The sequence below is a fragment of the Oncorhynchus mykiss genome, chromosome 17 (genome assembly GCF_057628025.1).
Source record: "Oncorhynchus mykiss isolate SJ-2025 chromosome 17, ASM5762802v1, whole genome shotgun sequence".
Taxonomy (NCBI): Eukaryota; Metazoa; Chordata; class Actinopteri; order Salmoniformes; family Salmonidae; genus Oncorhynchus; species Oncorhynchus mykiss.
In genome coordinates this window covers 61336802-61359558 of record NC_143038.1, presented here as the reverse complement: position 1 = coordinate 61359558, position 22757 = coordinate 61336802, and the positions used below count along the sequence as shown (strand labels likewise).

At 41.0% G+C, this 22757-nt stretch overlaps 1 protein-coding gene and 1 pseudogene across 37 annotated transcripts in view; both read left to right on the top strand.

Moving 5' to 3' along the window:
- Positions 1-583: 583 nt before the first annotated feature.
- On the top strand, positions 584-1338 carry LOC110494610 (transcription factor HES-5-like; annotated as a pseudogene). Its single transcript, XR_016487664.1, has 2 exons — positions 584-644; positions 758-1338. The product of XR_016487664.1 is annotated as a transcription factor HES-5-like (transcript).
- A 19142-nt stretch (positions 1339-20480) lies between these two features.
- LOC110494609 (band 4.1-like protein 1) overlaps positions 20481-22757 on the top strand; it is a 180855-nt gene continuing 178578 nt past the window's right edge. For 29 of the 36 annotated variants that reach the window (XM_090206207.1, XM_090206200.1, XM_090206187.1 and 26 more), the window contains exon 1: positions 20516-20770. The gene's annotated coding sequence lies outside the window, so the exon portion shown is untranslated. Of the gene's footprint in view, positions 20771-22757 lie in introns of all 36 variants that reach the window. The other 7 variants (XM_036950706.2, XM_036950701.2, XM_036950699.2 and 4 more) reach the window with 3 other exon arrangements.

The following is a 22757-nucleotide window of genomic DNA, read 5'->3' as shown; positions in this document are numbered from 1 at the left end:
GCACAGAAAATTATAAATATGTTTTACTTTTCAATTGTGACAAAATGCTATATCATAATTATACTATATCATAATTGTTGTCATTATCTCACATTCAGTGTGAGATAATAAAACGTGACTGAATCAGTAATAAGGCATTTAAACACTACACATTAAATAATGTTTTCATAGGTGGGGACTATGTTACATTGCAAATGTAATGTAGAGGATCTGCGTCAGTCCCAAACCTGTAAGTTGTGATGATGAGAGTGTGCTCTTCAGCATCATTGATTCCAACATCAGGCAGCAGATCTGGGGGTCACCAGATTCGCACAACACTCTGAGTCCCCCCCCCCCCCCCCTTACCATTCCACCTGTTCCATGAGATGTGACCATTGTCCCCCAGCAATAAGAACACTGAGCATGTGGCAGCTCCACATTCCTCATTGTCCTCCCAAGCTCACCCATTGGCTACAGACTGTGAGAAACTCCAACAAGCCCAAGACCCACACATTCATATGCAGATTATGGACTATATATAGGAGAGATGAAGCCAGTAGGAATCAGATTCACTCTACACAGAGACCAGCACAGAGATCCAACCATGGCACCTGCAATCACTTTAGCTGTGATCTACTCGAATGAGCACCTGACTGACGAACAAGGTAAATTGATTAATCAATTTCAAGGAAATTAATCATATTTTATTGATTATTTATTTGTTTCTTTATTATCTCATAATAAGGTTATTAATGACTCTCCCCTTCTCTGCTTGCAGCTAAGAAAGACAGTGGGGAAGTTACACAGAGATCCTATCAACATCAGCATTGAGCTGCTCAATTCTCTCCTGCGTCCAGAGATCCTCAACCAGCAGTCAGACTCCAAGCTGGAGAAAGCCAACATCCTGGAGATGACAGTTTTCTTCCTGAGATAACAGCAACAGAACCAGCCAGTTAGCTCCTCCTCCTGCTCTGCAGCTGTCAATCAGGGTTACTCCAGATGTGTCCAAGAGATTGTGCACTTCCTGACCAAGGATGAGGTGAAGACACAAACCCAGAGAAGACTGCTGAGCCACTTCCAGAGCCTGCATCCATCCTCTGATAAGAACAGGACCTGCCTTAGTTCAGCTCCACAGCCCAGCATCAGCAAAGAGAAGAGTCAAGTCAACATCACCCTCTGGAGTGTCTGGTTGAGTCCTACAGACTGGAACTCTGGACCATGTTAGTCTAACATTCATGTGATGGACAGTGATCAGAGATCTTCCTCATCATCTGAGTATATAGCATTTTTAAAAGTCTTGCAGTGATTGAGACTTTTTATTTCAGTTGTTTTGAAGTAAAAGCATTTTTCTGAGAAAAATGTGTAAGGTATGAAAACAATATTGTTGTTGTGTTCATTGAAATCGGAACCTTGACTATGTTGATCATGTTTTTATTCATGATTAACAATAGCTTTAATGGTCCTAGATGAGGAATTTTAACCCAAAACTGGGATCAATCTGTTTGTGATTGTCTATGACAGATCTGTTTTTAGGTCAAAATGTATAAGCAACATTTTTTTTACCACTACATTGTATTAGTATCTTCTGTGAAGCATGTATCAGTTATATTGATAATGTTAAACCCGAGTTATAGCATCACTGTTTCTCTATGAGGATGATTTACCCAAACTGGGTATTATGATATCATCACTCTGTGATTATCATTATTTTAACTGTTTTATTACCTGAAAAATGTATTTACTGCAGATGTTTTCTCATTGTAAAACCCTTGTTCATTTCAAACAATTCTGTGTGTCTTTACTCTGATGGAGTATCATGTCTTGGAGATTTATCCAAGTTCTTGTTGTGACATTGAATCACTTTATTTGCACCTTAAGTTAAGGTGTTATCTATAATGTGACTCATTGACTCGATTTTAATTCAATAAATGTAATTACGTTGCTCTTAATTACTTTTCCCTCGCGTTACTATGACAACATTTAGCTCAACAACATGCCAAATGCTTACAATTATCAATTTTGGTCTAAGATGAATGTATTGAGCAGTTATTATGAAGTAATTATCTTCTTAATTTATTGTTTATTTTTTTATTTAATGTTAATTTAACTAGGCAAGTTAGTTAAGAACAAAATCTTATTTACAATGACGGCCTACCAAAAGGAAAAAGGCCTCCAGCAGGGATGGGGGCTGGGATTAAAAATAAAACAAAAATATAGGACAAAACACACATCACGACACCACAACACTACATAAAGAGAGACCTAAGACATATCAAGGCAGCAACCCATGACAACACAGCATGATAATAACACAACATGGCAACAACACAGTAGCAACACAACATGACAGCAGCACAACATGATAGCAGCACAGAACATGGTACAAACATTATTGGGCACAGGCAACAGCTCAAAGGGCAAGAAGGTAGAGGCAGCAATACATCATGCAAAGCAACCACAACTGTCAGAAAGAGTTTCCATGATTTAGTCTTTGAATGAAGAGATTGAGATAAAACTATCCAGTTTGAGTGTTTGTTGCAGCTCGTTCCAGTCGCTAAATGCAGCGAACTGAAAAGATGAGTGACCCAGGGATGTGTGTGCTTTGGGGACCTTTAACAGAATGTGACTGGCAGAACGGGTGTTGTATGTGGAGGATGAGGGCTGCAGTAGGTATCTCAGATATGGGGGAGTGAGGCCTAACGGGGTTTTATAAATCAACATCAACCAGTCGGTCTTGCGACGGGTGTACAGAGACGACCAGTTTACAGGGGAGTATAGAGTGCAGTGATGTGTCCTATAAGGAGTATTGGTGGCAAATCTGATGGCAGAATGGTAAAAAAAACATCTAGCAGCTCGAGAGCACCCTAACCTGCCGATGTATAAATTACGTCTCCGTAATGTAGCATGAGTAGGATGGTCATCTAAGTCGGGCTTAGTTTGGCATCTGGGGTGAAAGAGGAGTGATTACGATAGAGGAAACCAAGTCTATATTTAACTTTAGTCTGCAGCTTTGATATGTGCTGAGAGAAGGACAGTGTACTGTCTAGACATACTCCCAAGTACTTGTATGATGTGACTACCTCAAGCTCTAAACCCTCAGAGGTAGTAATCACACCTGTGGGGAGAGGGGCATTCTTATAACCAAACCACATGACCTTTGTTTTGGAAGGGTTCAGAACAAAGTTAAGGGCAGAGAAAGCTTGTTGGACACTAAGAAAGCTTTGTTGTAGAGCGTTTAACACAAAATCTGTGGATGGGCCAGCTGAGTGTAAGACTGTATCATCTGCATATAAATAGATGAGAGAGCTTCCTACTGCCTGAGCTACTGTATGTTGTTGATGTAAATTGAGAAGAGTGTGGGGCCTAGGATCTAGCCTTGGGGTACTCCCTTGCTGACAGGCAGTGGCTGAGACAGCAGATGTTCTGACTTTATACATTGCACTCTTTGAGAGAGGTAGTTAGCAAACCAGGCCAAAGACCCCTCAGAGACACCAATACTCCTTAGCCGGCCCACAAGAATGGAATGGTCTACCGTATCAAAAGCTTTGGCCAAGTCAATAAAAATAGCAGCACAACATTGCTTAGTGTCAAGTGCAATGGTGACATCATTTCCATCACATGCACAGGGGGTTTATGATGTAAGTTATGAAGCTTAATGTCATGGTATGTAGGCCTACCTGAAATGTAATTACACTGTCAGAATTACCATGGAAATGTGTGATGTTGCTAGAGATAGTGAATGCCAAATTGAGCAATTGAGCATTTGAATGAAGCCATTCCACTGGGCACATACTTCAACTCAATGTGTATCCACTTTGGTTCAACATAACCTAATTGAAATGACATGGAAACAACGTTGATTCAACCACTGTGTGCCTAGTGGGATGATAATACAACACCATTAACAACTTTAATTTAAAGCCATTTAAAGAACAAATTGATTAGTAATTGATCTTGAACAATGAGATCAAACCAAAAATGGCTCAAAATTGTGCGTGGTGCCACAATGTGGTGCTACTTGTTGTTGGACGTGGCAGAGAACAATCATTGTGCAAGTTAAAAGCACCCTAAGGTATTAGAACAGTTATATGCCTATGCATGCACATTTGGAGGTCTGAGTTACCTGTGAATAAGATATAGACTGCAAGTCAATTAATGACGTTAATTTAATGCAACTATTTATCAAAGACATATAAAGTGATGAAACATCACTACACAAATGTAGTGGGAAAAAAATATGTTTCTCTTAGTATAGATTGCAATAACAGAGAATCCCAAAAAGATGGATGATGCAGTATAATACCCATTTTGGGTTAAAAGTCCTTATGGAGGATAGTTAACATATGTTGCACAGAACATAAGATTACGATTTCAATTATAACTGTAATTAATTATATCATTTTCATAGATCAAATCATTTTATTAGATACATTTCTTCAGCACATAATAGTTAATAGTTTCAATCACAGCAAGACTTTGAAAACCTTCTGCATGAACAGAAGATTAAGAAGATATCTTCCTATTCTCATTACTGTCCAGTATATTAATCTTAAACCTACATGATAAAAAAAAACATTTTTGGGGACTTGGTCCATTATGTTTGTCAGAGAGTAGCGCTCCAGTAAGTAAGACTCTACCAGGGCCTTTAGAGGGCGCTGTTGACTGGACTCTTCTTTAAGCTGAAGCTGTGCTGGGCTGTATAAATAGTTCTGATCTGCAATTACATGATTTGTTCATCAATGATATATACAGTAAAGAGAAAGTAAACAATGGAATGTTTATGAATGCCAATGAAAAATAGGTCACCTGGTTTGATACAAATCCACCAATAATTGAAGTAACAAAGTAATGTCTTGTAGAGTTAAACATTCGGTCATGATGTAGACTCTTACCAAGAACCTAAGAGGTACTATGGTCTGGCTGGGAAGATCCTGTAAAAAGGCTTTTTGAAGGAACATTTATACCAAGCGACCATCCACTTGCTTGTGGATTAGGATTTTTTCCAGGATGGAAAACTGACTTATTTTTTGCCATCATTTGAAGGTTATGACATTTCAAATTATATATATTTTTAAGTGCAATGCTAAAAATCCCCGGTAGATGACAGTCTTAGAATATCTGTCCATCATTTTAACGTGGTCTCAGAACATTTGTATTATTCTGCACGTAAATCCGTACGCTACATTTACGTTTCGTATGGTATGTATTTATTTGTGGATGTCCATCATCCATTTCGTATGGTATGCTACAAATTGTAATTCATACAATATGTTACGAACTGCAATTTGTACATTTGTTACGAATTTGCAAAACATATGATATGTTACGAATTCCAATTTGTTGTGGCTGACGTTAGCTAGGTTGCTAGGTTAGCCGGCTGAGTTGCAAAGTTGCTAATTAGCTCAAAATCGAAAGTTGTCCGTGATAGCTAGACGTTTGTGTTATACGCCCACCCATCCATCCACCCTGACCTTCCTTTTGTTTTTGTCTTAAGTAACCTTCTATCTTATGTAACACTACCAAACATAATATCATAGTCTCCCAGATTTACTCTCCTCAATTGGTAGTTACAGTGTTGTCCCGTCGCTGCAACTCGGGAGAGGCAAAGGTCAAGAGCCATGCATCCTCCAATACACAACCCTGCTCGCCAATGTGTTGGAGGAAAAAGGAGTTGCTAGAGCGCAACACGACATCCCGGCTGGCCAAACCCTCCCCTAACGCAGACAACGATGGGCCAATTGTGTGCCGCCTCATGGGTCTCCCGGACACAGCCGGCTGCGACACAGCCCAGGATTGAACCCAGATCTGCAGTGTCTCCTCAAGCACTGCGATGCAGTGCCTTAGACCCCTGCACCACTCAGGAGGTCCCAAGTCTCATAATTTCTGAGCCAACCTATACATCAAGTCCATCTCTGGAGAACAAACCGTGTCAGGAGTACAAACAATGAAACCATTAGGCCTATGTGTTCTTAATCACACGAGTGCTTTAGCCTAATAGATAATAGAAAGAGTGATTTGCGAATATTGATCTTGACTTTCTTCTTACTTCACTGATGTGTCCACCAGGTACATCAGCACATTAAATGATTGGGGTTCTTGATGACAATGGTAACAATACGTACTGTAAGATATTATTTCAGATTATCAGGCTTTAATTAGATGTAAATATCATACTAAACAAACATCATGATGTCTGTATAACTTTCATTGTAGTGCCTCACAATGACTCTGACGAATATCTAAGTAAATCATTACAAAGTCAAATTGAGTCAGAGGAAACCAAGGGCATTGCACTCATAGGAAACAGGATGCTTTCAAACGGCTCGGCAGGTCTGTAATGTGATGGCACAGGTGGCCTTACCTCCCTATGGTCAGAGCGGGGGGGGGGGATTCATTAATCTCAACAGAGTAGCTCCAAGGAAGTCCCTCTATAGCTAAACAGCTGTTATGAACTTATGAAACATACACACCATGCTGAGGAGATCTATGTTCCCTGGCATGGCCTAGAAGAGGTCTGTAAAACATGTCAATCTGAGAGGAACCTGAACTTCACAAGCCTGGTGTCTGTTTTATCTGTTTTATGCCTTTACCAACTCCTCTGAACTTCATCCTCATGCCATACAAAATACATTTGGGCCTCCCAAGTGGCGCAGCGGTCTAAGGCACTGCTACTCAGTGCTAGAGGTGTCACTACAGACACTCTGGTTCATATCTAGGCTGTTTCACAACCAGCTGTGATTGTGAGTCCCATAGGGCAGCACTCAATTGGCCCAGCATAGGCTGTCACTGTAAATAAGAACTTGTGACTTGCCTAGTTAAATAAAGGTAAAAAATAAAATCACAAACCAACCTGGCATGACCAGGCTACAGTCTAACATTTACATTCCCTTATCTGTCTCAGAGTTTACACTGGGCGGTGGATCAGCAACAGTACAGGAGGACTGCAGTGAATATCAAGCAGGCATACCAGGGCTGATAGTGATTACTGAGCAGAACCCCATAGTGACTGAGAGTCAGAAGAGGCTGTGCTCGCTCACTCTTAGACCCTGTCATAATCACCTCCCCCTAGTGCATTTACATTTAAAACAATTGTCATTTAGGAAACACTCTTATCTAGAGAAACTTACAGTAGTGAGTGCGTACATTTTCAAACTGGTCCCCAGTGAGAATCAATCACACAACCCTAGCGTTGCAAGCGCCATGCTCTACTAACTGAGCTACACTGGACCATGTACACAGAATACAATCCCAACATTGTCATATCAACCTCACTGTTGGAGCCATAGCCCACTGATGGAAAGAGTAAACTAGTGCTCCATCCAAACTCCACTGGGCCTGCAGGGAACTTCCTCACTGGAGTACCCAAGTGTCTGGGGCAAAGAATGTAGGTTTCAAAGATATATTGAGTAATGTGAATATTTTGTACGTTTTCATACTTTGTGTGGAGTGATTGGGTACTTAAGAATATAATGTTCTCGATATTATGTTGACATTATTCATTTATGTTATGCAAATTACCTTTGTAAGATAAATGTTGCATTAACTCCACACAGACCTTAGTTGTGACTTGTAGCGTAGACAGGCACCCTAGATCAATGCCTTAGTGTGTGAGGTATAAAAGGAGCAATGTGTCTGAAAGAAGGCCTGTCTGTCTGTGCCCCTGGTCCATGCAGCTGGCTGGGGGACCCACCACCGGGCACAGATCCAGAGCCCCTTGCTACATCCCCTACAGTCAAGGGTGACACTCAGTCAGATGTCCTGTATCCCTGCACTTGCAGATATGAGCAGGCCCAAGAGACTTTACTGACCTTGTGAACTGACTAGGAATAACTAGGTTCACTGTTTCTTCCTGGTCTGGTCACATAGTCAGGAAAGAATCATGTCCCTAGATATGAGAGCCCCTGGGATATCCAGGCATCAGAGTATGGACCAGCTGGGAGGAGGGATACCATCAGTTTACTGTGATGAGTGCATAAAGTACAACTGTCACATAGTCTTGGAACAAAGCCAATCACTTAATTGCACACGTTCCTGTAAAGCAATGTTGGATTATTTTAGACAGTTCTCAGGGAACAGCAGATATGAATCCACATGCTATGTGGGAATCTGTGGAACTCTGGCCCACCCCAGCAGACATGAGACATTTTGACACCAGTGTGGAAAAGCTGACATGAAAAAGTAGCCACCTGTCCCAAGCATGATCTCCACCCTTGGGTAGGCCGTATAGGGATGGACTTTGTTGCACTCGCATGTAAAACTTAACAGAAAATAGCTTCTGTGATTACAATTCTCCTAATGTTCAGTAATTATTTATGGTAGAACTGATCTCCTTCCCAATGACTGAAGTGAGTAGTGCAAGCTATTGATCCTCCATGGCTGGAGAGGAATGCATAGATAGGCCTCCGTATTTTTTCCTTATCTCTCTCTGTATCTGAAAACATCAAATATCTTTGAATTCTGTTTCAAAAAAAGGGTCCGTGACGTTCTGTGGCCCAAATTCCCTTAACATTTTATGAGTTTCATGCTCAATAGCACAGCTATCAGGGGCTAATTGAGATGTTGCAGGAATATCTATACTGGCATCCATTGAATAGTGTGCAAATCTCTTTAGGTTTCACAATGAGGAGGGACCCCTTCCCACATAGTGGAAAAAGGATGTGAAGAAAATTGTATCTTATTTAAGAGATAATGCTAGATAAGCTGGTGTTTGGAGGATATATTGGCATGGGGGTTTTCATCCTTCCACAAGATTTAGTCCCGACACAAATAGGATGCTACCCAAGCCGGCTGGTAATTTGGTCTATCGGTTCGGTTGCCAGAGACGTGGAGTTCTGTACCTGTACACAGCCAATCTGTAAATAGCACACCTGACTACCTCCTCCCCAATTTATTACTTACCCTCTTGCTCTTTTGTACCCCAGTATCTCTACTTGCACATCATCATCTGCACATGTATCACTCCAGTATTAATGCTAAATGGCCTATGGCCTATTTATTGCCTTACCTCCCTACTCTCCTACATTTGCACACACTGTACATAGATCTTTCTATTTTTATTTTATTTTGTGTTATTGCCTGTACGTTTGTTTATGTGTAACTCTGTGTTGTTGTATCTGTCGAACTGCTTTGCTTTATCTTGGCCAGGTCGCAGTTGTAAATGAGAATTTGTTCTCAACTAGCCTACCTGGTTAAATACATAAAAAAAAAATGTAAAAAAAAATTAAAGACGCCACCCAGTCATTAATTCTTTTTTTTCTGTATTTATGTACGTGACCCAGTCGTTATCTCTAAATGTTCCATTGCCATACTGGCTGGAAACGTTCTTATACAAAAGATAAAGAACATACGCACATCCAGGTACTTTCAACAGGTGCTGGAGTTTTAGGCAACTCATGGAAAACAGAAAGGAAAACGCTGCATAAGTTCCAACCCTTAGGTCTTCATCAGGCATCAATATCCCAGGTGAGGGTGGAAGGTACTATATATAGGGGCAGTACTCAGTGACATCACTTGTTGAATCAGGAGGTAAAAAATATGTAACAGAGGTGCACAATATTATAAAGTTCTCATTTACAACTGCGACCTGGCCAAGATAAAGCAAAGCAGTGCGACACAAACAACAACACAGAGTTACACATGGAATAAACAAGCGTACAGTCAATAACACAATAGAAAAAAGAGAAAGTCTATATACAGTGTGTGCAAATGGCATGAAGACGTAAGGAAATAAATAGGCGATAGTAGCAAGTAATTACAATTTAGCAAATGAACACTAGAGTGTTAGATATGCAGATGATGATGTGCAAGTAGAAATTCTAATGTGCAAAAGAGCAGAAAAGTAAATAAAAACAATATGGGGATGAGGTAGGTAGAGTGGATGGGATATTTTCAGATGGGCTATGCACAGCTGCAGTGATCGGCTAGCTGCTCGGATAGCTGATGTTTAAAGTTAGTGAGGAAAATATAAGTCTCCAGCTTCAGCGATTTTTGCAATTTGTTCCAGTCATTGGCAGCAGACAACTGGAAGGAAAGGCAGCCAAAGCAGGGGTTGGCTTTGGGGACAACCAGTGAGATATACCTGCTGGAGTGCGTGCTACGGGTGGGTGTTGTTATGGTGACCAGTGAGCTGAGATAAGGTGGAGCTTTACCTAGCAAAGACTTCTAGATGACCTGGAGCCAGTGGGTCTGGTGACGAATATGTAGCAAGGGCCAGCCGATTAGAGCATACAAGTCACAATTGTGGGTGGTATATGGGGCTTTGGTGACAAAATGGATGGTACTGTGATAGACTGCATCCAGTTTGCTAAGTTGAGTGTTGGAGGCTATTTTGTAAATGACATCACCGAAGTCGAGGATCGGTAGGATGGTCAGTTTTACGAGGGTATGTTTGGTGGCGTGAGTGAAGGAGGCTTTGTTGCGGAATAGAAAGCCGATTCTAGATTTAATTTTGGATTGGAGATGTTTAATATGAGTCTGGAAGGAGAGTTTACAGTCTAGCCAGACGCCTAGGTATTTGTAGTTGTCCACATATTCTAAGTCAGAACCGTCCAGAGTAGTGATGCTAGTCGGGTGGGCGGGTGGGTGCGGGCAGCGAACGATTGAGGAGCATGCATTTAGTTTTATTAGCATGCATTTAGTTTTTCAAAATATATCAACAAGGAATGTGATTAATATTTACAGTAATATATATCTATCACTGTAGATATCGATCACATATATATATATATATATATATATACATATGTATATATATACACATTAAACATTAAATTAGGATTAAAAAAAAGTGTGGACATGTTGACACTATAAAAACGGTTTCAAGTAGAACTCCTCGCCAAGAGGAGGCAGTGTGTTGAGCTTGTGGATCCAGAAAGATTCCCTTTGAAGAAGTTTACTCTCAATGTCCCCTCCCCTGTGTGACATCTTGACCATTTCTATTCCAATATATCTCAGAGAGATATGTTCTTATCCCTTGCTTGACAACTACAGCTAACTTTCAGCCAAGTCAGAAAGCAGCCAGAAAAACAGCAAAGTAAAAGCTGTTTTCTAGTGACATTCATTTCGATACATCCTCAACAAAATGAGCTAATGAGGCGCAATTTCGCCTGGCATAGAAAATGTGCTCTGTCGTCAGGACACGGTTGTTCAGAAGAGCTAGCCAACAACACATCTAACACAATCACTTCAAACTGAAGTTGGCTAGACTGCAAAGTATCTGCACTTCGTTTGATTTTACCTTTATTCAATTGACATTTCTTTGTGTATACTGGAGTTCGAATTAGAAAATTGAAAAAAAATGCAAATATCGGAGAGACAGACAGCAAGGTTTATACAAATCTTGGTTGTTGAAAACTAAATGTTAGTCTAAAAGAAATGTGAGATAATGTGTAGATGCTTTTTATAGTGGAGATCAAGTTTATAAATTACTTGGCTGGGATGATGAGACAGTGGATTGCGCAGTCAGTTGGAACAGAGTAAACAGGCAGTTTAACTTCATAGATTTAGCCGGCGGTAACTTGTGGAATAGACACCGGCTAGAATGCGGTTTTAACCAATCAGAATTCAGGATTAGAACCACCCGTTGTATAATGCCTGATTAAAAGAGGTAAGACAGACAGTAAAAGACCTGTGTGTTAATGAGGTGCATTATATAGTGAGTGTCAGTGCCCCTACACTATCTTTAATTGGTTACAACTAAGGTAATTACAACCTGCACCTCTGAATTTAGGAATGACTCGCTAATACAAACACTATAATTTTGAACATTATGCTAATCAAATAGCTAACATCATACACTATGCAATACAGGTTTATTGAACGTTTATAAAATGGAGTTACGATCGTGATCTTCTATAAGGATAATAATCAAATTGCTATGACCAAATCATTTTTTACATTATTTTAGATGCGGATGTTTTTAAGAACAAACAGCTACAACATACAACACACTCCACTGGGAATTACCTACATTTACAGACCACATGTAGGGACAGTGGACTAAGGTGTCATATGCATATGGCTTAGTCATATGCACAGGGGTGGATCTGGGGTTGACTGACTGTAAGGTTGACTGAGTGAAGCTTGTTGACTACTGTATATTTAGCTTTCCTCTTAGTCATGGAGTAACATCTAGGCCTCAGTGTTTACTTATTAGGTCACGTACCGGAAACACTCCCAGCTGTAATCATGGGGGATGTCAAGCTGTCATGGGACAAATTAAGAAAGGGAAATACTTGTGCCCCGGCCAACACATATGAGTAAGAGCGGAGAGCACAGGGATCAAACAGAGAAGAGACAGGATACTTGAGGTCTCCTTTGAGTCTCTTCTCCTTTGAGTCTCTTCACTGTAAATCATTTGGCAAAGCTCTCCTTATCGTTTAACACCAGGCTTTGACACAGTGGGAGGAAAACTATTCTGGGTGTGATCAGCCTTACATCAGCAGATGAGCCTGCTACTGAAATGGCTTTCTGAAATGGCTAAGGTTTATATCATGAACCTGATCCTATCTGGATATTTTGCAGTGCACTGAAATCTATTATGAGCCTTCTGTGTATGTCTATGGATCTGTAGCACCTCAACAAATTAAACTACCAGTGTCTTAGTGAAAATCTTATATTTATTCTGATATTCCCTTTATTAATAAACAGCAGGCTGGATAATCAAGAAATTAACTTCATTAGTAATGGTTGGCTTTCAAAAGGCACATGACTCATCACTTTTCAAAATTCCCTTTTGAGAACAGAGCAGTGAAGTTGAAGTGTAACGAAATGCTGATTTTGTTCAATTTAATGATAAACCGTCATTAAATATACATTAGCCTTGAAAACAAAAAAGTTGAATAATTTCCTGTGGAAAACAATTTTAGGCAAAGGTTATTGGAGAAATGATGCCAAGAAAGTTGCTTTATTATTTCCAGAACCTTCACTGCTGTTTTTTTTGTTGCCTCTAGTTGATATGAAATGTCACCTGAATAATTGTACAAACCCCATAGATTATCTATCAAGTTTAATCTTGTGAGGCATCAGTCGACACTCTCTTAGCTGTGTTGTGAGCATACGCTTTAACGATGTGATAACAGAGGATGGCGTATCACAATTTACGTGGTTTCAGCAGATCCGTTGTCCGCAATGCACCCACCTGCCTGCCAAACAGGTCTTTCCTCAGAGCGACATGCAGGCTGCTCTCAGGGTGTCATATCTCACTGTGGGTCGACTGATGGTCCCCTCACTGCTCCACCCTGGTGCCTTGGTGCTGAGACCTGGGTACTGTTCTGGTCCTGCTAAGGCCTCTCAGCACCAGGAGGAGGGAGAGTTCTCCCAGCAAACCGGGAACATTCCCAGAAACTTAGCTACAATTCAAAGAACGTTTTTGATAAAACTGTGTAAGAAATATACTTGTAATGGTCTCCTAACATTCACAGAAATGTTGTGCAAAACATCTGTAAGAACCACCACAGAACATTCCCCAAACATTCTCATTAGGTTTCCAGGTAATGTAATAACACAATGTACCAGTCATGTTTTTAGAAGATACTGCTGCAACAAAATGTGAGCTCAACATTCTGGGAACGTTCTTGTAACATCATGTGAATGTTTTATACAAACATTATATAATCATCAGCACAACTGGACAGTTTCTGAGTTATGAGAACATTGGCCGCAACCTAACGAATGTTCTGGGAACTTTCACAGAAAAAATGTTGGTTTGCTGGGATGACTTTGATTTACAGAAAGCTGAATCGACTTATAGTGCTGCTCAGAGTATTGGTGTAATGGTGTTCACAGGTAAGGTTAGGATTATTAGTGTTACTGGCGATGCCTGCTACATTAAGACTGGTGATGTGACAGTGTTGTACCATTGTACCGTCATTACAAAGCCTTGCATTGATATGTAGCCAACTACTGAGTGGCATTGGTGACATTGATATAGTACAGAGTCTGAGTCCACAGAGTGGTTTATCGCACGGCTGTCTTAAGAGGACCGGATACATATAAATATCTAGCTTCCAGTAGAACTTTTATCTGATCCTCCTTAGAAGAATTACTCTGTGGTTTCCAAATGACTTTCTTATTGCGAGATAGTACTGTTTCATTATTAACAAGTAGTGCTTTGAAGCTAGGATTTATTTGTGTAGCTGAAACAAAATATTAATTTGTGCATTAAGAGGCACTTCAATCCAAATAAATCGAGGGGTAAAAAGTACTGATAAAATGTGAATCTTTTAGACATTGTGAATTGTGAAGGGCTTTTAAGTTTCAACGTGTTCTGCTGCAGCATACAATGTTTGCTGGGTCAAATATCAAAACAACAAGAAGGAAAAATAAGGATGAGAAGATTTCAAAGGTTTTGAACAGCATTCTAAAAGCACTCCACTGAGGTTAGCAGCAGCAGAGGGGCTGGATCTACATTGCTGCTACCACATCATCTTACCAAACCCTGGACAATAGTTCTGATACAGTGAAGAAATCCCAACCCTCGCCTTAAACTAACCCTAGTGTGGTAGTGCTTCAAGGAATGTATGCATTCACTACTGTAAATTACTCTGGATAAGAGTGTCTTGCTAAATTACTAAAATGTAAATGCAATGGCAGGCGGATTGGGATTTGTCATGTTAAAAAATGTCCACAGCGCCATTCTCTGATGAAAAACAGACTAATTCCTTCAACCGAGGGAGGTCTGCCATGTCCTTGAATTTGTCTTTGTTTTAGAATTTTAGAACCGCGTGATTTATGTTGTATCCACCACTCAATCCCAGGACCTTTCACAGGAGGTAGGGTCTCATCACTGCCCTCTAGAGGTTAGGGAGGCGAGATGGGGATTGTGTGCTGACTTTATACTCCTGTATAGTTCAACAGGAACAGTGCTAATCTGAAACATGGATGGTCCAGAACTTACTTTGATCACCCTGTTGTTGCAGGAAATGTACTGCACAGCAGGAAATGCAAACCTGTAGTGTATTCAATGTTTAAAAAGGCTTATAAAGTTTAATTTCCACTGTATCACAGCCTGGTACTGCAACTGCACGTCCCTCAACCGCAAGGCTCTCCAGAGGGTGGTGCGGTCTGCACAACTCATCTATGGGGGCAAAATACCTGCCCTCCATGACACCTACAGCACCCAAACAGCCACTGCCTGTTCAAACCACTACCATCCAGAAGGAGAGGTCAGTACAGGTGCATCAAAGCTGGGACTGAGAGACTGAAAAACAGCTTCTATCTTTTCAGTCTCCTGAGGGGAAATAAATTTTGTCGTGCCCTCTTCATGACTGCCTTGATGTGCTTGGACCATGTTAGTTTAGTATGTTGGTGATGTGGACGCCAAGGAACTTGAAGCTCTCAACCTGTAGCCTGTAGCCCACCTCTTCCTGTAGCCCACATCTTCTTGTCTTGATCACGATGAGGGAGAGGTTGTTGTCCTTGCACCAGATGGTCAGGTCTCTGACCTCATCCCTATAGTCTGTCTCATTGTTGTCGGTGATCAGGCCTACCACTGTTGTGTAGTCAGCAAACTTAATGATGGTGTTGGAGTTGTGCCTGGCCGTGCAGTCATGAGGGAACAGGGAGTACAGGAGGGTACTGAGCACACACCCTTGAGGGGCCACCGTGTTGTTACCTACCCTTACAACCTGGGGGCGGCTCGTCAGGAAGTCTAGGATCCAGTTCCAGAGGGAGGTGTTTAGTCTCAGGGTCCTTAGCTTAGTGATGAGCTTTGAGGGTACTATGGTGTTGAACGCTGAGCTGTAGTCAAGGAATAGCATTCTCACATAGGTGTTCCTTTTGTCCAGGTGGGAAAGGGCAGTGTGGAGTGCAATAGAGATTCCAACATCTTTGGATCTGTTTGGGCGATATGCAAATTGGAGTGGGTCTAGGGTTTCTGGGATAATGGGGTTGATGTGGGCCATGACCAGCCTTTCAAAGCATTTCATGGCTACAGATGTGAGTGCTATGGGTCGGTAGTCATTTAGGCAGTTTACCTTAGTGTTCTTGGGCACAGGGACTATGGTGGTCTGCTTGAAAGATGTTGGTACAGTATTACAGACAGACAGGGAGAGGTTGAAAATGTCAGTGAAGACACTTACCAGTTGGTCAGCACATGCTCGGAGTACACGTCCCGGTAATCCGTCTGGCCCTCGGCCTTGTGAATGTTGACCGGTTTAAACCGGTCTTACTCACATCGGCTGTGGAGAGTGTGATCACACAGTCATCCGGACCTGCCTATGCTCTCATGCATGTTTCAGTGTTGCTTGCCTCGAAGCGAGCATAGAAGTTATTTAGCTTGTCTATGCTTGTGTCTAGGCTTGTGTCACTGGGCAGCTCTCGGTTGTGCTTTTCTTTGTAGTCTATAATAGTTTGCAAGCCCTGCCACATCTGACGAGCGTCAGAGTTGGTGTGGTACGACTTGAACTTAGTCCTGTATTGACGCTTTGCCTGTTTGATGGTTCGTCGGAGGGCATAGTGGGATTTCTTATAAGCTTCTGGGTTAGAGTCCCACTCCTTGAAAGCGGCAGCTCTGCTCTTTAGCTCAGTGCGAATGTTGCCTGTAATCAATGGCTTCTGGTTGGGAAATGTATGTACGGTCACTGTGGGGACGACGTCCACGATGCACTTACTGATAAAGCTAGCGACTGATGTGATGTACTCCTCAGTGCCATCGGAAGAATCCTGGAACATATTCCAGTCTGTGCTAGCAAAACAGTCCTGTAGTTTAGCATCTGCTTCATCTCCACTTTTTTTTAGACCGAGTCCCTGTTGCTTCCTGCTTTAATTTTTGCTTGTAAGCAGGAATCAGGAGGATGGAGTCATGGTCAGATTTGCCAAATGGAGGGCAAGGGAGAGCTTTGTACGCTCTGGTTGCACATTGAACATGCTGTTGGAAATTCGGTAAAAATGATTTAAATTTCCCTGCATTAAAGTCACCAGCCACCAGGAGCGCCACCTCTGGGTGAGCATTTTCCTGTTTGCTTATGGTGGAATACAGCTTGTTGAGCGCGGTTTTAGTGCCAACTTCGCTCTGTGGTGGTATGTAGACAGCTATGAAAAATACTGTTGAAAACTCTCTAGGTAGATAGTGTGGTCTACAGCTTATCATGAGTTACTCCACCTCAGGCGAGCAAAACTTTGAGACTTCCTTAGATATTGTTCACCAGCTGTTGTTGACACAAATGCATTGGCCCCAGCCCCGTGTCTTACCAGAGGCTGCTGTTCTGTCTTGACGATAGAGTGTATAACCCGCCAGCTGTATGTTCTTAATGTCATTGTTCAGCCACAACTCAGTGAAACATAAGATATTGCAGTTTTTAATGTCCAGTTGGTAGGATATATGTGCTTTCAGTTTGTCTCATTTATTTTCCAGCGATTGAATGTTAGCTAGCAGAATGGAAGGCAAGGGCAGATTAGCCACTCGCCGCCTGATCCTCGCGAGGCACCCGGATCTTTTGCCTCTAAATCTCTGTTTCCTTCTCCAGCGAATCACAGGGATCGGGGCCTGGTCGGGTGTTTGCAGTATATCTCTCGCGGCCGACTTATTGAAGAAGAACTCCTCATCCAATTTGAGGTGAGTAATCCCAATTCTGATGTCCAGAGGCGCTTTTCGGTCATAAGAGACGGTAGCATCAATATTGTGTACAAAACAAGTTACGAACAACATGAAAAAACAAACAAAATAGCATGATTGTTTGAGAGCCGATAAGACGGCAGCCCTACTCTCCGGCGCCACTCTCCGGCGCCATGTTGTTAGATTACTTTTTAGATATTACTGCACTGTCGGAACTAGAAGCACAAACATTTTGCTACACTCGCATTAACATCTGCTAACCACGTGTATTTGACAAATAAAATTGGATTTGATTTGATTTAAAATGTCAAACTTTGCTCTAACAACCCCTAAAAAATCCACACTATAATTCACATTTCCTGTTGCTGCACCATTATATTTCTGCTGTGAGAAACAGGTCAAATTAAGATCTTACATCTGTATTGAGAGAGACAGGACTCTCACTGACTACATGCATAACATACAGTATTGACACGTGCAGTGGTATACAGCTGGTGATTTCATCATCTTGCTGCTGTCATGACGTTGGCCTGGGGATAGGTTTATGACAGTCATAAATACCTCTTCCCCCTTTTTTCCTCTCTCTACCTTACTAAGGTTACATTTGCAAAAATATTTGGTTAACATAGAGATTCTGGGAACATCAGAAGTTGTGGGGAAATAAACTATATTCTGATAATACGACCAATTGAACATATGCGGTGGTACTTAATGAATGAATATGATGTCAGTTCGATTGTCATCTGAGACGTTCTCATCAATGATAAGATGACATAAACTCTACAGTGGAAGGTTCACACATCAAAGTTATCGGATTCACATGGAATTGTTGTTCAATTTAAACGTTTTAATATGAAATTATTCATGATGGGATGAGATGTGATTTTAGCTTCTAAAATGTGAGATTTGGGTTTTCATAAGATAGGGCTCTGCTCAATCAGTGGCCCGCACCTGTGAAGAGACATGGGCTATAAAACTTTTCAAACACGCCGTCCTCTCCCTTCCTATATAAGCCCTTGACGACAATATAACCTCCTGTTCCGAGGACGTGAGGACGATGGTCCGATGTCAGAATGGTTCAGATAATAACTACAGAACGAAGCAAACATCAGCGTGAGCTTTGGTTGCGAATGGTATGAACTTTGAACTCTTATTCACTACAGAAGTGATACCTCCTTGCCGTTGAGTAAGCAACAGCCGCTGCAAATGAGGGTTAGGAAGGAACAGACAGAGTATCCCGTCTATCACACAACGACGTTACTACAATGTATTCAATTGACAACCAGAGACATTCTTCAAAGGACAAAGGACTCGGTTGGACAACACGGCCTTCCATCTACCACCAACCTACTGAAGCGCAGCTCAGAGTAAATATTTATTGCATTTTCCTGTTCCAAATGTGCGGTAATTTAGAATGCATAAGATACTGTATTTACGATAGCACAGCTTCGCCCTTTGTTCCTCAGTCTTCCTGCTCATTCACTCAAACCCAGCCCCTTTTCTTTTGTGTAACAAGCTGTCATATCTGTTCCGCCCGCCAGGGACGTTTCCCTTTATGATGTAATTTGTAATCAAGTTATGATTTAATTATGTGTATGTGTAATTCTGTGTGATTAGTTAGGTATTTAGTAAATAAATAATTAAACCCAATTTTGTATTGCTGATTCAACTTGTTAGCCAGGGTTCGTGCAGATAACCAAGAATTTACAACTTTCAGATGAGACTGAATTAAGATGACGATTAATATTGACTGCTATTGATGTAAAATATTACTAGGTCTTTAAGAGTTTATTCGGAAGATAACAGATCTATAAATATTATTTTGTGGTGCCTGACTCTCTAGTTAATTACATTTACATGATTAGGTCAATCAGGTAATATTAATTACGGAGAAATTATTTTATAGAATAGCATGTCATATCATTTAATCCGGCATAGCCAAAGACACGACACTGCTGACTGCAAGTGTAACCACACTCCTTCGCAGCCACATGGATTGGACAGGTGCTGTACTTTTTGAAGGTAAACATACTCAGTGATGCATGCTTATTACTGTCTGTGGGGCATGGGGAGTTTGAAGCATAGATCAGTGAGAAGGCAAAGAAGGCAGCAAATCGTTCTTTACATTAGGCCTATCTACAGCTCAGAGAAAGAGGGGATAGTATGGAATTATCTAAACCAGTGAGTAGGCTATGACAGGTCTACTGTCTGCTCTGTTTTCATCTTTACTGAAACCTGAGAACATCATGCATGGCATAAAACAGTTTATTTCAATAGACTGACTTAAAGGTGCACTATGCTGAAATGTATCCTGCTTTGCCTGGTTGCAGACATTCTAATAGTTCTAATAGCCCAATTTCAGTTTATGGAACAAAACAAGCAAGTATAGTGTAGAGAATCATTGTACCATCTAAATAGATTTTCCATAACCCAAAATATTGTATTTTCAGCTGTTAGAAGCTGGTGTACAAAACCAAAAGTAAAAGATACAAAAAAATAAGAATGTGAGCAGAGCATAGAAATAGCACAAATAGAACAGATATACTGCCTCTTAGACTTGCTTTCAATGAAAACGACAGATCTATAAATCACATTTCTATGTGAATTTGTTTGGGTAGCTCAAAAAGTTACGCATTGCTGCTTTAATACAGAACAACATATTTTCCTTTTTATCAATTGGACCAGTATAGTGTTCTTTTTTTTAACCAAGAAGAAGGACTATAAATGCATGTTATCTCAATAGTCCCGCCAAAGTTTATACATAAATGGTGATTATGTCACATTTAAGCAATTAATAAGTCCATGTCTTGATGTGATGGACCACTTCACTAAGCTTATTATTATCTTCTGAACTCGAAAAGAGACTGTGCCATTGCATATTGTACCTCGATAGGCGTTTGTTTTGTGCCAATGATTAAATCAAAGCCATTGCAGTGCCAAAATCGTTGTTAGGTAACGTGAATTGAAGGCCGTTCTCTGCTTGGAGTAAAAGCAAGCAAGCGCTCGCTGTTCGCTGACATCCGGAGACTTGCGCGTTTTCTCCTCTACTCCCAGCCTTCGTTCCTCCCTCTTTCGCTCTCCTTCTCTTCCTCATACTCGCTCGAAGCTCTTGACTCCGTCATATACTGCTGTTCCCTCAAAGCAGGGAATAAGGACGGGGCAGAGGCAGTATTGGATTGATTTGCCCGCGGTGCACAACGTCAACAGTCCACACCTGGATGTGTGTTTGACTTGAAGGTAGGTGGCAACATTTAGCATTGTATTAATACATTTTATATTTGCGGTGCTTCCATCTCATCATAGGGAATAGTTTTTTTTATTAGGTTACAATCTCTCCTTACTTCCAAACAAATTCTTGCACATGGCTGTAAAACATGTATCCCTGATTGTTTTATTATAACATGTTTTAAAAGGCCATTCGTAAACTATGCTGGATTCCGTTATATTATGTTTTTTCCTCTTGATGTGACGTTACTATGTAAAAGGCACGCTGGAGCGAAATGCCTAGCACAATGTAATATTTCGCAAGGGAGAACGTCATTGCTGGGCTATTCTGCAATAATTCCATTCCATACGACTGCATTTGCGCTCCCTAAAAGGACAGAGCACATTTGATTCGGGATCTTTATGGTGGAACATGCCCATGGCCTTTCATAATATCCCATGTCGTCGGGACATTGTGTGAAGGCGATGTGTGTGTGGCATGAGGTGATACGAAATAAATGAATACTCAATTTCCATGGTGCGTTCTAGGCATACAGTCATTGGTTCTAGGGCTCCAGAGGCACAACTTGTAGCGTCAATGACGCGGCTATTTCCCTCACATCCTCTGCTCAGCCCTCGCCCCAACTGACAGCTTTAATAACAAACTTAACTTATTCTCCACGATAGTCATATAGCCATGTTGTTACATAAAGCTAGTAGACCAACACAAATAATGAAGAATAAGTCAATTAGATGTAATAGGCGTTCCCAGTAATGAGAATAAAAAGTTGATGATCATACACAGCAATATCTATATCAGTATCACAGTGTCCCAGTTTGGATCAAGTTTCAAGTTTCAATGTCACATGCAGAAGTACAGTGAAATCTTTCTTGCAAGCTCCAAACCCAACAATGCAGTAATCAATATAAATGTAGCACAAAAAATAACATGAGGTAGAACAAAAACACACAAGAAATAAAACTAATAAGATCATATTTGGTGTTAGTATTACAGTGTCCCAGTGTGGCATAGTGGAGTCAGGGCCAGCTCTAGCCTTTTGGGGGCCCTAAGCAAGATTTGGTTGCCCCCCCCCCCCCCTCCGCCCCCCACCAAGTGGGCAACATTTTTTAGTGTGCTCCCTCTTGACAGGGGAGGGAAAAATTTACGTTTTAAGGTTAATTTCCTGCAACTCTACACGTTTTGCCATGAGGTGTAGAGAAAATGTTGCAGTTTAAAGCAGGTTTTCTGCAGTTCTACACATTTTGCCATGAGGTGTAGAGAAAATGTTGCAGTTTAAAGCAGGTTTTCTGCAGTTCTACACATTTTGCCATGAGGTGTAGAGAAAATGTTGCAGTTTAAAGCAGGTTTTCTGCAGTTCTACACATTTTGCCATGAGGTGTAGAGAAAATGTTGCAGTTTAAAGCAGGTTTTCTGCAGTTCTAAACATTTTGCCTTGGGGCTGAGAGAACATTTAGTGATTGTTATGCAATTGTATTAATTTCACCATGGGACAGAGAGAAATGTTTTAAAGCTAATTTCCTGCATTCTACACATTTTGCCATGACTTATGACATGTTAATTATATCCGAGTGAGAGTGACTAACAAAATCAATGGGGGGCCCGTGGCCACATGCCCTGTGTGCCGGTTAGGTATACAGCCATGATTACTACAATTTTAGATAACTGGCTAGACTAATTTACCAATCTAAAAATTGTTAGCTGCCATGGCAAATTGAGTGACTGTCGGTGACTGACAAAACAAGAGAAAAACTGCAGACGCACAACAAAAAAATTATCGGATCTGAGTTCCCCTAGCGGTCAGGGGCCCAAAGCGACCGCATATGTGCTTATGCCTGGAGCCTGTTTAGCCTTAGGCTGAGTGTTAGCCTCCTGGGGATAGAGGCCATGCAGTGGACAGAAGGGAGCACATTTATTAAATTATATTCTATAATATTCTATTCTATTATATCCTATTCTATTCTATTATGTTTTATTCTGTTTTATTCTGTTATATGACCA